The following is a 12158-nucleotide window of genomic DNA, read 5'->3' on the forward strand; positions in this document are numbered from 1 at the left end:
TTTTGTCTGACTTGTTTACACGTTTACACAGTGGAAAATCGAAATCATATGGAAAAATTAATCTCTCGCGAGTGAACCACCACGAAATTGTATTCATTCGTTCATTGAAAAGCTCATCCAATTGAGTGGTTTATATCGGCAAATGAACATCTCTCATTCATTGATCCTTAATGGCCTATACGGTAAAGACACGGATTTGATATCTGTAAGGTTGTGAGTTCGATTCTCGATATCGGCACTTTTTTTTTGGGAGTGAACTTTTCTAAAACTTAACCCATTAGAATAACGCTCTCGCCATTTTCGGGATTTATCCTCTGCGTCCGTTCACAGTAGGTACCTTTACACTACAAGATTGTGCTCTGTGCTCTCTCAAATTGCTCTGCCCAACTGGTGGTGGATTTTTTAAATCTAATTTGCTTTTTTATTCGTTTATATGTTTACAGTGGTTTTTGACATGTTTACTTTGTTTATTTTTGAATAAATTTGTCAATGAGTTAGGTTTTTATGTTGTTCGAATTAAACATATATTTTTTACAGTGAAAGGAGAAAAAAGACCCACATCCTGCATCAAAACATCGGTTAAATTTGTTATAAAAATAGCAGTTTTCCTATAGAGGACCCGGATCCTATAGGAAGAGAGGGTCCATAACAGCATAAAAGAAATTAATTAATTAAAAAAATGTTCAAAAGACTTCAATTTGTATGGTCATAAAATAGCGTTTAAAATAAAAAAATAACTTGTGAAAAATACTCGTCGTTTACTAGGGTGTCCACTATTTACTCCACTATTTACTCTATCCAAAAATGTTAAATTCAGTAAAATAAAAAAATAGGTTGGCGAGAGAATTATTTTCTCGAAGTTCATTTGTAAAAAAAAGTTCATCCGTCAAAACAAAAAAAAAACCAAAAGTGTCGACTACGGGAATCGAACCAGAGACCTTTGACATACTAACCCAATGACTTAACTGCCTCGGCCAGCACAGTTTGGTGAACAAGGAGTGGTCAGATGTCGATGTATGATAATTGTTGGAGATTTATTATTTCATTTAACGAATGAACTGATTTGTTACGGTGGTGTGAGTTGTTAGCATTGTTCTCTCGTTTTTGGCGCTGAGCCCCCAATAAATTTTGAGGGAACGATTCTCTCGACTCGGAATTTTGGGTGTAGTTTTGTCTGACTTTTTTACACGTTTACACAGTGGAAAATCGAAATCATATGGAAAAATTAATCTCTCGCGAGTGAACCACCACGAAATTGTATTCATTCGTTCATTGAAAAGCTCATCCAATTGAGTGGTTTATATCGGCAAATGAACATCTCTCATTCATTGATCCTTAATGGCCTATACGGTAAAGACACGGATTTGATATCTGTAAGGTTGTGAGTTCGATTCTCGATATCGGCACTTTTTTTTTGGGAGTGAACTTTTCTAAAACTTAACCCATTAGAATAACGCTCTCGCCATTTTCGGGATTTATCCTCTGCGTCCGTTCACAGTAGGTACCTTTACACTACAAGATTGTGCTCTGTGCTCTCTCAAATTGCTCTGCCCAACTGGTGGTGGATTTTTTAAATCTAATTTGCTTTTTTATTCGTTTATATGTTTACAGTGGTTTTTGACATGTTTACTTTGTTTATTTTTGAATAAATTTGTCAATGAGTTAGGTTTTTATGTTGTTCGAATTAAACATATATTTTTTACAGTGAAAGGAGAAAAAAGACCCACATCCTGCATCAAAACATCAAACATCGGTTAAATTTGATATACCTAAAAATAGCAGTTTTCCTATAGAGGACCCGTATCCTATAGGAAGAGAGGGTCCATAACAGCATAAATGAAATTAATTGATTAAAACAATGTTCAAAAGACTTCAATTTGTATGGTTATAAAAAAGCGCTTAAAATAAAAAAAAACTTGTGAAAAATACTCGTCGTTTACTAGGGTGTCCACTATTTATTAAAATACTCTATCCAAAAATGTTAAATTCAGTAAAATAAAAAATTAAGTTGTTGTGAAAATAATAAAATAAAAAATAAGGTTTGTTTTCCTTTTACTCATCGGTTTTAAAAAAGTCCTAATCAAAAAATACGGGTAAAAGGAAAATAGAAAATTTTGGAAAATCGTAGGAGATACATCCTGGTTCGATTTTTTAGGTAAAAATGAGTAACTGTGCCAATTTGATTAAGCGTTAAGGGTCGCTTTTTATCGTTGAAGTTTGTATGGGAAAATTCAAAAATGTATGGGGAAAAGCAAAAATGTCAAAATTCCGCCAAAAGGTGGCGTTAAATGTGTCAGATCATTGTAAAGTGTGAGATACCTATGTAAAATTGTATGAAAAACAACTTTGTTGAAGCCCAAAATTTATATTTTTCTTGAAAAAACTTTTAAAATCGATTGTAAATTATTCATTTACCTTGAACAATTTTTAATGTTGGGACCATAAATCGATACAAAATGTATCTAACCGTTAATGGTCCATTATATAACTACTAACACCGTCTCAAAAGAGCTAAGGGCCATCACATATATTCATGAACTGGACGAGGGAGTCGTGGATTGCCTGGCCCTAGTCATCTGCATTACCGATCTACGTCTGTACAATTTCAGAAGAAATCGTTAGCCAGAGAAAGGTATTCGCTTCAAAGGTTCTTGAGATATATGGTGGTTACTAACCGAACCGTCTCAGTTGAAATATGCTATGGTCATGGCCAAGTCCCGCCAAGACGGGAGTTTAAATACATACATGCAAATACATTGCATACATACATACATACATAACAAATCGATTTTGAATTGCTTCTTGATTTTTTGGGAACTTTAAAAAAACCTTGGAGCATTCAATTTTAAATTATTCTTGCAATTGTGTTAATAAAACCTGAAAACCATAAAATGATTTTATCAATCTTACCACCCTATCCTCCACATTCGACTTGAAGTTCAGACACTGGCAGTGTTGTGGTCTTGAGCGTGTGCACCACAGTTAGAAGGAGCCGTTGCTGGAACAAGTCAAACAGCAAGTGCCATACAACCCCCACGACCGGGCCGGGACTCCACGCTGGACAGCTGATGGCTTGCAGCATCGACCTTTATGACATAACAACCAATCCGACGGGTGGCTGATAAAAAAACAATCTTCTATTTCTTATTTTACGCGCACTCTCTCTATCTATCTTACGCGCGAGTTTGTTTTGCTAATAAGTGAGAGGGTTCTTCGTGGGTCAAGTCTCGAGACCCCCTGAAATGTGGGTCACGCGCCGCGACTCTGGGCCTAAGGCCAATTTTGGCAACAAGCAGGTTGCCATTAACCCAACCGGATCAGTACTGGGTCATTAGCTGAGGAGTCTAGTGTGGGGTGGCGCCTGAAAATGGTTTATTCCTTATTTATTGAAAACACTCTGGAAAAGCCAAAAAAGGTTCGGTGGGCATGCCATCGGGCCATTAAAACTGCCGCAGATTCATCATCATGCAGAGTGCGAAACCGGTTAGCGGCTCTGGAGCACGAGCAGGCCTATTTCAAGTGTTTCGAAAATTGCCACAATTCACGAATCCGGCGTGATGATGCTGTAAATGCCGTTGAATAACTGCGGCGGCAGTGCTGCATTTGAAATTGAACCACTTAGGTGGAGACATTTAAAAAATACTGCATCAATTTGTACCCAGGGCAGGGCAATAAAATGGTAATGAGTCGGGGTAAATGGCACCCTAAGGTGAGCCAAAGTGTTTGAGGTCATCAGCGTTGAGCATTGCTAAATAAAGTCACCTAACACTAAACATATCGAATCACCTGAAATCAGTCCTTCGACCTGCCCCTCGAAAGCATTTAACGACCGTTCTTTGCTAAAGTGTGCGATTCCGCACTAGGGTGACTAGACAAAAGGTCTAAGCGTCTGAGGAACTATATGCTCCAACATACATTGTTTGGTAGATCTCACATCATTCGATTTCTGATCGATTAACTATCTTCAGCAAAACATAATAAAACTCTTTGAAATCATTTTGAAACATAAATGTATTGCAACATTTTATTTAAATTTATGCAGACGATTCGAAATTCAGCACGTTTTAAGTACCTTATTTTGTCATAGTACGAATAACTAAGAAAAGATCCTTTTCTCGCATCACCCTAATGCAACGCTCAATACTGAAGGTAGGTAAATAGCATATTTGCACTCACTTTGAACTGGAGTGTGGAGCTTTGGTTTGATTCCGAGGAAAGGTCGTCGGATGTTTGCCCAAGACTATTTCGCCTCAAAATAAGCGGAAATGCAAACATCAGTTACCGGGCGAAGAAGGTTACTCAGCAGAATTGGTGGTGATCTAAAATTTCGTGACGGGGTAATTTACGAGAGATAACCCTGGTCGGAGGGGGGATTGACCTTGAATCAAAACGTATCATCGTTTATTGGCAAGAAGGGATAACATTATTGATTATTGCCTTACATAAGGAACAAGACACGATTTTTACAATTAAGCTAATGATGCTAATTGAATTAGCATTTCTAGATATTCTGACAAAGAAAGTGTTCTTTGGGTGGCAAATTCGAAAAAAATCACACTTTGTATCTTTTGCAAAGAAACATAATTTTGGGCAGCAATAAACGTGTACTGATTAATAACGGCGCCCACCATCTCAGTATATAGATCCTGCTTTAACCAGTTCAAACCTGTTCGTCACTTACGATTCTCAACTTCAGCGTTTCTTTCTAGCTGAGCTTTGAACTTTTTTTTGGTGCGTGTTTCAAAATCCTCTTGGAAATACAAACAAACAAACAATTATTTGGTTGCACATTTGCATCGTCGCTGCTGCGTGTGTTCAACTGTTAATGGCTGGTCGGACGGTCCTCCGCTGGGGGCAATCGTGGAACATGCTAGATTTGCCTGCCATGAGGGGGTGCCAATTATTACTACTTGGCTTAGGCACCGTCTTCCATACATCTCTTCTACGCCACCACCACCACTTTTGCCGACCGGATTGGGAAAGAGTTCATTGTGGTGGCTGTTGCTCACTACCAGCCAAATCAATACAATTTTCACTGTGAATTTTTTTTTCTTCACCTGCCAATTTGCCGATGACGTTTCACCCGGGTGTTTGTGCTGTGCGCCTCGCCAGTTAAATGCGAAATCAAGTAGGCAAACACGACTGAAGAAATTTTTTTTTTTTTTTTCATAAAATTATTTTTATTAGGTCCTTTTCGGTACTGGGACCTGGTTAGGACCGAGTCGGCTTTTGTAATTACATTTGGCTTAATAATTACAGAGGATCTTGTGTGTAAATGTTAGTGGGAGGGGAGCCGATTACCCGCGGCCTACTCGGGGTTAGTAGGGAAGGGATTGATGTTAAAGACAAGGCATGGGATGGGAAGGGGGATTGTGTAGGGGTCTTGGTTGGCTCTGCTGGCCTTTGCGTTTTGTCCTCAGCCGCAACTCGGTGTCCAGCTGCTGGGGCGATCTTGCTTTGCATCCGGTGCAAACCAGAAACGACGGCTTTGTGCGAAGGCGAGTTATACTAACAGAAGGAAAACTAACTGAAGGAAAACTAACTGGAAGAAAAACTAAATAGATATTTTGGAATCTAAGAGGAACTGATAGATCGGATAGAGAACATCAAGGTCTAGTTGAGATAACGCGTCTCGCATCGGAATTTCTGGTGGTCTTCCTCGGGCCCTGAGGGTATCTTTCAACTTAATTCTGTGAACATGGTGATCTGGACACGCCCATACGAGATGGTCGATGTCTTGATAACCCTGCCCACAGTCGCAAAGGTTCGTATCACTCATGTTGATACGGTACAGATGAGCCTTGGAAGACTGAAGAAATTGTCTCCCTGATCTTTCTACCACATTTTTTGTTTGTTTGAGTGATCAGCCAAGATCCTGAAGTGTTTGGGTACATATGAAGGTTAAGTTACCCCAACCAATATCGTAAACTGTTATCGAGAGTCCGCGACTACATTTTTGTTGGTCTGTAAAACAAATTTTAGAATGCCCAACACTTCCTCAAATTATGTATAGCTTGATGTTGAGTGAACCTAAATTAAAGCAATCTTGTTTTTATACACCGACTCTTGTGATCTCTGATACTATCTACTATCTTGAAAGTTATCACAGCAAGCATTGGCTGATGCACCGCAAACGTCAAACCATACAAATTTGCTGATGGATCCGGAAGAGATCTGGAAAAAGATTCGGCAGCAAAATAATGTAATCTTGCTTGGTTTTGCCTAAGGTTACGTCCTATTGAAACATTTGTCTACAATCTATACTAATTTAACGTTTGCTGAGGGGTTTGGTTATGATTATGCTTGCAATAAACAATATTAAAACCCTCATGGTTGGAATAAACTCGGTTGTCACGGTGCTCTTAGCCCATAGCAAACATATCTGAAACATAATCTTCAAATTTCATTTTTTTTTTCGATTTAATAAGAAAACTTTTTTTTTTATTCGACTGAATTCATTAACAGCTCGCTCCATCCTATTTGAAAAATTTCTCCACTTCAGACGATGATTTTGTTTACATTTCAGCTTAATGACTCTCGGTTTTGAGCCTTCTCGTTGAAGCCAACCACTCAAACAACATAAAATTCCTGCGTCATCGGTACTCTACCGAGCAGAAATGACAAAACATTAGGCCTCTGAACAAATCCCGATCATCGCTGGTCGCCACCGACCGCGACGACGACTATTCGTTGCGATCATTGCAAACTTCAATCTCTCACCGAGAAGGCCGAATTCCTTATCGAATTTCAACTCTATTTACATACTTCACAACATAGACCACAAACCCACACAAACACACACCTTGCTGGTCTCCCCCGAGCAGCTTAGACCCCCAAAGCCACCTCGTGGGCACGCTACTAAGAGCCGACTCAATCAGTTGCTGTTTGTCTGTCATGCGACCCCATAGAAACCACCGTGCGCGATCGCGATCGTAGTATTTGTGTGCAAACAAACGAAGTTTGAAGCCTTTTTTTTGAAAAAAATTAGGCGGGGATCGCGTTTTTTCGGCGATCGCCTACTGTAAAACGTCGCGAGTTTGAACGCGCGATCGTTCACCACGTGCGCCGAGTCTTGGCATACCTTGATCGTCGCCGTCTTCGTCGGCGCGTGGTTTCAACTAGTGGTGGTAGCAGCAGGCTTTGGTCTTTTTCGGACAGTCTCGCGCGCGGCTCAACGACGACGATCGCGGCGCGGCTTTTGGCCGAACGGTTGAGCTTAAGGTTCTTTAATTATACTCGGTATTTGGCGGAGAGCAGATCGTTTTCCTACTTCGCTGCCGCTGCGAAGGCTTCTTCTAAACCCAAGTGACAAGCGTTCTACGTGTGTGTGCGTGTGTGTTGTGTGTTCTCTCCGGTGGTGCTAAGTGATGCGCGATTGCGGTGTTGATAGATCGCAGTGCTGTTCTGTAACCTTGAGCAATCTACTCGGTTCTACCTTTAGTATCTAGTCACGGCGCGATCCTCAACGGTTTCGCTACTTGAATAGTGTGTGCGCTGATTGAAGCAGCAACAGCAACGAAAAAAAGTGAATTTATACACACCTGCCTGCTGAAAGTGAAGTTATACACGGATGAAATCGAATTCCAGCTAACTAGAAGGTGTGAATTGTTTGCGCGGGGTGGTGATCGTTACGGAAGTGTTGTGTCACATGTGCTTTCGCGCTGGATAAGCTCAGTCGAGGCTGGTTTATCAACCTGGAAACGTCGTCATCCCCGGGAAGCGATCCGATCCGGGCATCCATTGTGAACCACAACACTCTTTTTCTGTTTTAATTCGAGGAAGTAAGTGAATCATTTGTTATATTATTGCTCCTCGTGGTGTGTGCCTTCAACCATGTAACCATTACTGCGTTCGCAGTCTTCGAGTGCCTCCTTCGTGTTTGAAGTCTCTATTCAAAGCAGATTGTGTGCGCTATTGGCAAGTTTTTTGTTGTTGCTCCTTCACTATTTACTAAAGAAACAACGTCCATTGAGACATTGAAGTCTATCGACAAAAAAACAGCAAACTCGCAAAGAAAAAGACACACAAAGAGTACTACTAAAAATTACATTAAACATACCGCAGAGTGAGAGAGCGAAAGTGAGCAAAGATACTAGACGCGATTGTTATGCAATTCGGATCTCGAATGCGGTGACTCTTCAAGTTAAGGGGAAACCCTCCTATTTCCTCACACCAACAGTGCATTACACCCCAAACTCCTAAGCCTACTGAAAATCGCAACTGCTCCCCTAATTCAATTTGCCAACGCAACCCCGTTTGATGGTCGTGGTCAACGACGGTGAAGATCACGGGAAACGCCCCGGTGGCGGAGCAAACGGCAGACACAAGTGTGTTTATACGCCCGGTTTCACACACCAGAGACGGGACGGCCAGCCAGACCAGACGAATGGACGGATTGCGCGCCGCCACACCGAAAACAGTGGTGGCTGTGGTCGCGGAAAAAAGCTTGTTTCAACGGCGGTGAACTTGATCTTTCTCGAACTTGGGGAGGACCTGGGGGCCGATTTTTATGGCTTTTTCGACGTAATTTTTGGATGAAGTGATTGCTTATGTGAAGATTTACGAAGTCGTGTCTTTGGCATTGGGAAGTTGCTGTTACTTTGCTGAAACAACTAATCTGAAACCTAAAATTATAATCTTTTGTCTTTTCTATGCCTAAAATTTGGTATGACTTTAAAAATGCATTTGTTTGTTATATGAAATGAATAGACTTTTCAATACCGTCCAGGACCCACACACAACATTTAATTTCAAGAAAGGCGTTTAAAAAATTCACGAATGTTTTCGGTCTGTGGTAAAAATTTAAAACTTTGGAAAATTCAAAGCGACCCAATTTGACTTAGAGTTTAAATATGAATGTTAAGAAGGTATAAATTCTTGAGTTAACAATCGACTAAATAATTTAAAACAGTGGCGGTGATTGTTTGTTTATTTAGGGTTTTTTTGAACTGTCTAATTTCATAATATACACAAGTTTTAGAATCAATTTTTAAATCCTTTTTTTTCAGAAAATTTTGACTAAAAATAAAATTAAAATAGTATATTTATAGTTGCGTTAAGACGTAGTACTGTTTAAGAAATATTAGAATTATAATTATTATTAATTTTTAATAAAGAGCATTTTTGAAAAAGCTTGAATTGAGACAATAGCATATTGCGGATCCCCAAGTGTAGTCAAAACACTACACTATGCTTCGTGAAGCATGTGAATGAAATTACAATTCTACATAAAAAGTACTGAACCAATTAAAGAAAAACTGTTAGAACAACGATACCTAAAATGAAGGTGGCGACAATTTTTTGGTTGAATGAAAAATAAAACATTTTTTCTGATCTTACCAATAAATCTGCTGGTTCTAGCAAAACGTTGAAACTGACAGAAGGTTACCAAGATAACACGTTTGATGGATCAAAAGTTTTTTTTAACTGGTTCGATCAAATGGTTTCCGTAAACCTGGGTGACCATGATTGGTTAAAGATTTTGCAAAATGAATAAACGAACAGAATGGTATGAAATGTTGGAGAAGAGTTCAAAGTAGCTCAAGAAGCAGTTGTCAACCAATTTGTACATTTTCCAAAAGTTAATAGACTATAATTAAGAAAACATTTATAAAAAGGGTTTTTTTAATACTCTAAAAATTTCAGGATTATCTCAATATAACTTAGTTCGAATCGAAAATGGACGGTTTTATCGGATTCTTTAGACATTTTCAACAAAAGCTAAAATTGGTTTCTAGGTTACAAGATTCAAGCATTATTCAAATAGAAATCAAAAATATCTTGAGATTTATAGGCATTTTCAGTAGAACAATTTTCTAAATATATTTCTACAACATTGGTTTTTGATGGTAACAAAAATCGATATTTTTATGAAAAAAAAAATCAATTCTGATCAAACTTGGAACTTATTATTTATTTGACCGCAAATTCATGTAAATTTGATTAAAAGGTATTAAATAAATTAAGTTAAATCAATGCTCATTTTTCTAATGAAAATTATAATAAACCTCACTAATGATAAATTTGGATTGCTCCGGCAGAAGTCTCAGCGGTTAGTCGTGTTTTTTCGCGGTGTGTTTGGCGCGTTTTTCACGGCGATTCCGAGGCGTGTGCGAGCGGACAAGCCCGTTCCGGTGGTCAGAGAGGCCACAATCTGGTCGTCGTGGACACGGCGGCGGTGCAGCAGCGGAAGAGGAACGAGTTCCTGCATCCGAGCAGCAGCAGCAGGTGGAGTGAGCAGCAGCGGCCGCGGAGGCAGCTGAGGCGAGAGACGGTCGTTGGTCGGTGGAATCGGCCCCGGAGAGTCGTCTGCGGTCGGCGGACCAGTTTTCGGCCAGGCCAGGTCGGAGACAACCCCGTTGTTTACGTGGCTGGCAGCAGGCAGCACAACAACAACAAGCGCGCGCAAACGAGCTTCCCGCGCATCCCGCTGCGGGCGGCAGCCAGTGCGGCCAGTTCGGCGGTGAGTGCGAAAGGCGAGTTTTTTGTTTGCTTTTAGTTTTTTTTTTTTTTTTTTCTCATAGTTTTTTTTTCCTGTTAGATTTTTTTTTTCTCATTTCTTCTGCGTTATTTTAGTCTTATTTTGGTTTGATTAGTTTTCTTCCGTTTTTCCTCAATCATGGATCCGACCGAGTCGGAACACGAGGAATCTGATTTCGATTCATCCATTGATGGTGACGAGGACGTGGAAATGAAGGACTCTGTCTCGGGAGTTCCTTCAAACACCACCAACAGGGACCACTTCCTGAAGGATAAGGATGCTGACGGTAAAGGGGGATCCACGGACGGGTCTAAGAGGAAGAAGCGAAAGCGTCCTAAATCAGATCCGAATCCGGTTCCCCCTCAACCACCGATTCCTCCCTTGACTCCAGACCCGATTCCCCCCTTGACTCCAAACCCAATTCCTTCTCCCAATCCAGATCCAATTCCTCCTAAAACACCGGTGCCGAATCCGGATCCAAATCCCCCACCGCTCCTGAATCCTCATTCCCAAAAACCGATTCCTCGTCCTCGTCAGTATCAAGAGGGATCGCAAACGGAATGGGTGGTCTTCTTCCGGCCCAAACAGAAGCCGTTAAACTTTGTACAGATCACCAAGGATTTGCAGAAGCACTATCCTGGGGTGGTCGAATGTACCAAGCTGAACAAGAGCAAGCTCCGCGTGATCGTGAACTCCGCGGTGCAAGCTAATCAGATCGTAACTGATCTGCGGTTCAGCATTGAGTACCGTGTTTGGATTCCGGCCCACAAAGTCGAGATCGACGGCGTGGTGACCGATGACAGTCTGTCGCTTGTCGACCTCTCAAGGGCGGTGGGACGCTTCAAGAACCCTAAACTTCCAGCTGTGGAGGTACTCGAGTGCCGGCAACTGGGCAACGTCACCACCGAGGGTGGCCAGAAGAAGTTCATTCCTTCTGCCTCGTTCCGGGTGACTTTTGCAGGGTCAGCTCTGCCGGACTACATTGAGCTGTACAAGCTTCGGCTTCCAGTTCGATTGTACGTTCCGCGAGTGATGAGCTGCGAAAACTGCCAGCAGTTGGGACACACCAAGACCTACTGCAGCAACAAGAGCAAGTGCTCAAAGTGCGCCGGCCCCCACAAGGACGTGGATTGCCAAAAGCAGGCTGAAAAATGCCTGCTTTGTGGCGGGGAACCGCACAAAACTCGACAGTGCCCAAAGTACAAGGAGCGCGAGGACAAGATGAAGCGATCCTTGAGGGAACGCTCCAAGAAGTCCTTCGCGGAAATCCTTAGTCAGGTGACCCACCCCAATCGCTTCGCTCCTTTGGCGGACGAAGATTCGGGGGACGAAGATTCCGATGTGGAGGTCCTCTTCCAGAGAGACGAGGAAAGTGACTCTTCCGGACCAAACCCGAAGCGCAACAAGGCTTCCAAGTCCAGGAAAGCCGCTGGCGGCAAGGGTAAGGAAAGTGACTCGTTGAACTTCGAGGAGGATTTTCCTTTCGGTCCGTCGGGTAAGCCCGCTCCGAAGCCGGCACCGAAGCCGACACCGAAGCCGGCACCGATTCCTCTCAAGCCGCTGAAGCCCGTTCCCAAGCTGCCAAAGATCCCCCTAAAAACGGTTCCTCAACCGAATCCGATCACCGATGCCTTCAAAGGAGTCCTTCCTTTTTCCACAATCGTGGAATGGCTGTGCT

At 41.7% G+C, this 12158-nt stretch overlaps 2 protein-coding genes across 7 annotated transcripts in view; one reads left to right on the forward strand and one right to left on the reverse strand.

Annotated features, from left to right (window-relative positions):
* LOC120431056 (G protein alpha o subunit) overlaps positions 1 to 12158 on the reverse strand; it is a 116266-nt gene that overhangs the window by 20989 nt on the left and 83119 nt on the right. The window lies entirely within an intron of this gene.
* The window catches only part of LOC120431055 (probable cytochrome P450 49a1), a 29692-nt gene continuing 24694 nt past the window's right edge, over positions 7161 to 12158 (forward strand). The window contains exon 1 of the mRNA XM_039596209.2: positions 7161 to 7781. The gene's annotated coding sequence lies outside the window, so the exon portion shown is untranslated. The remainder of the gene's footprint in view (positions 7782 to 12158) is intronic.

This window comes from Culex pipiens, chromosome 3 (assembly GCF_016801865.2).
Source record: "Culex pipiens pallens isolate TS chromosome 3, TS_CPP_V2, whole genome shotgun sequence".
Classification (NCBI taxonomy): Eukaryota; Metazoa; Arthropoda; class Insecta; order Diptera; family Culicidae; genus Culex; species Culex pipiens.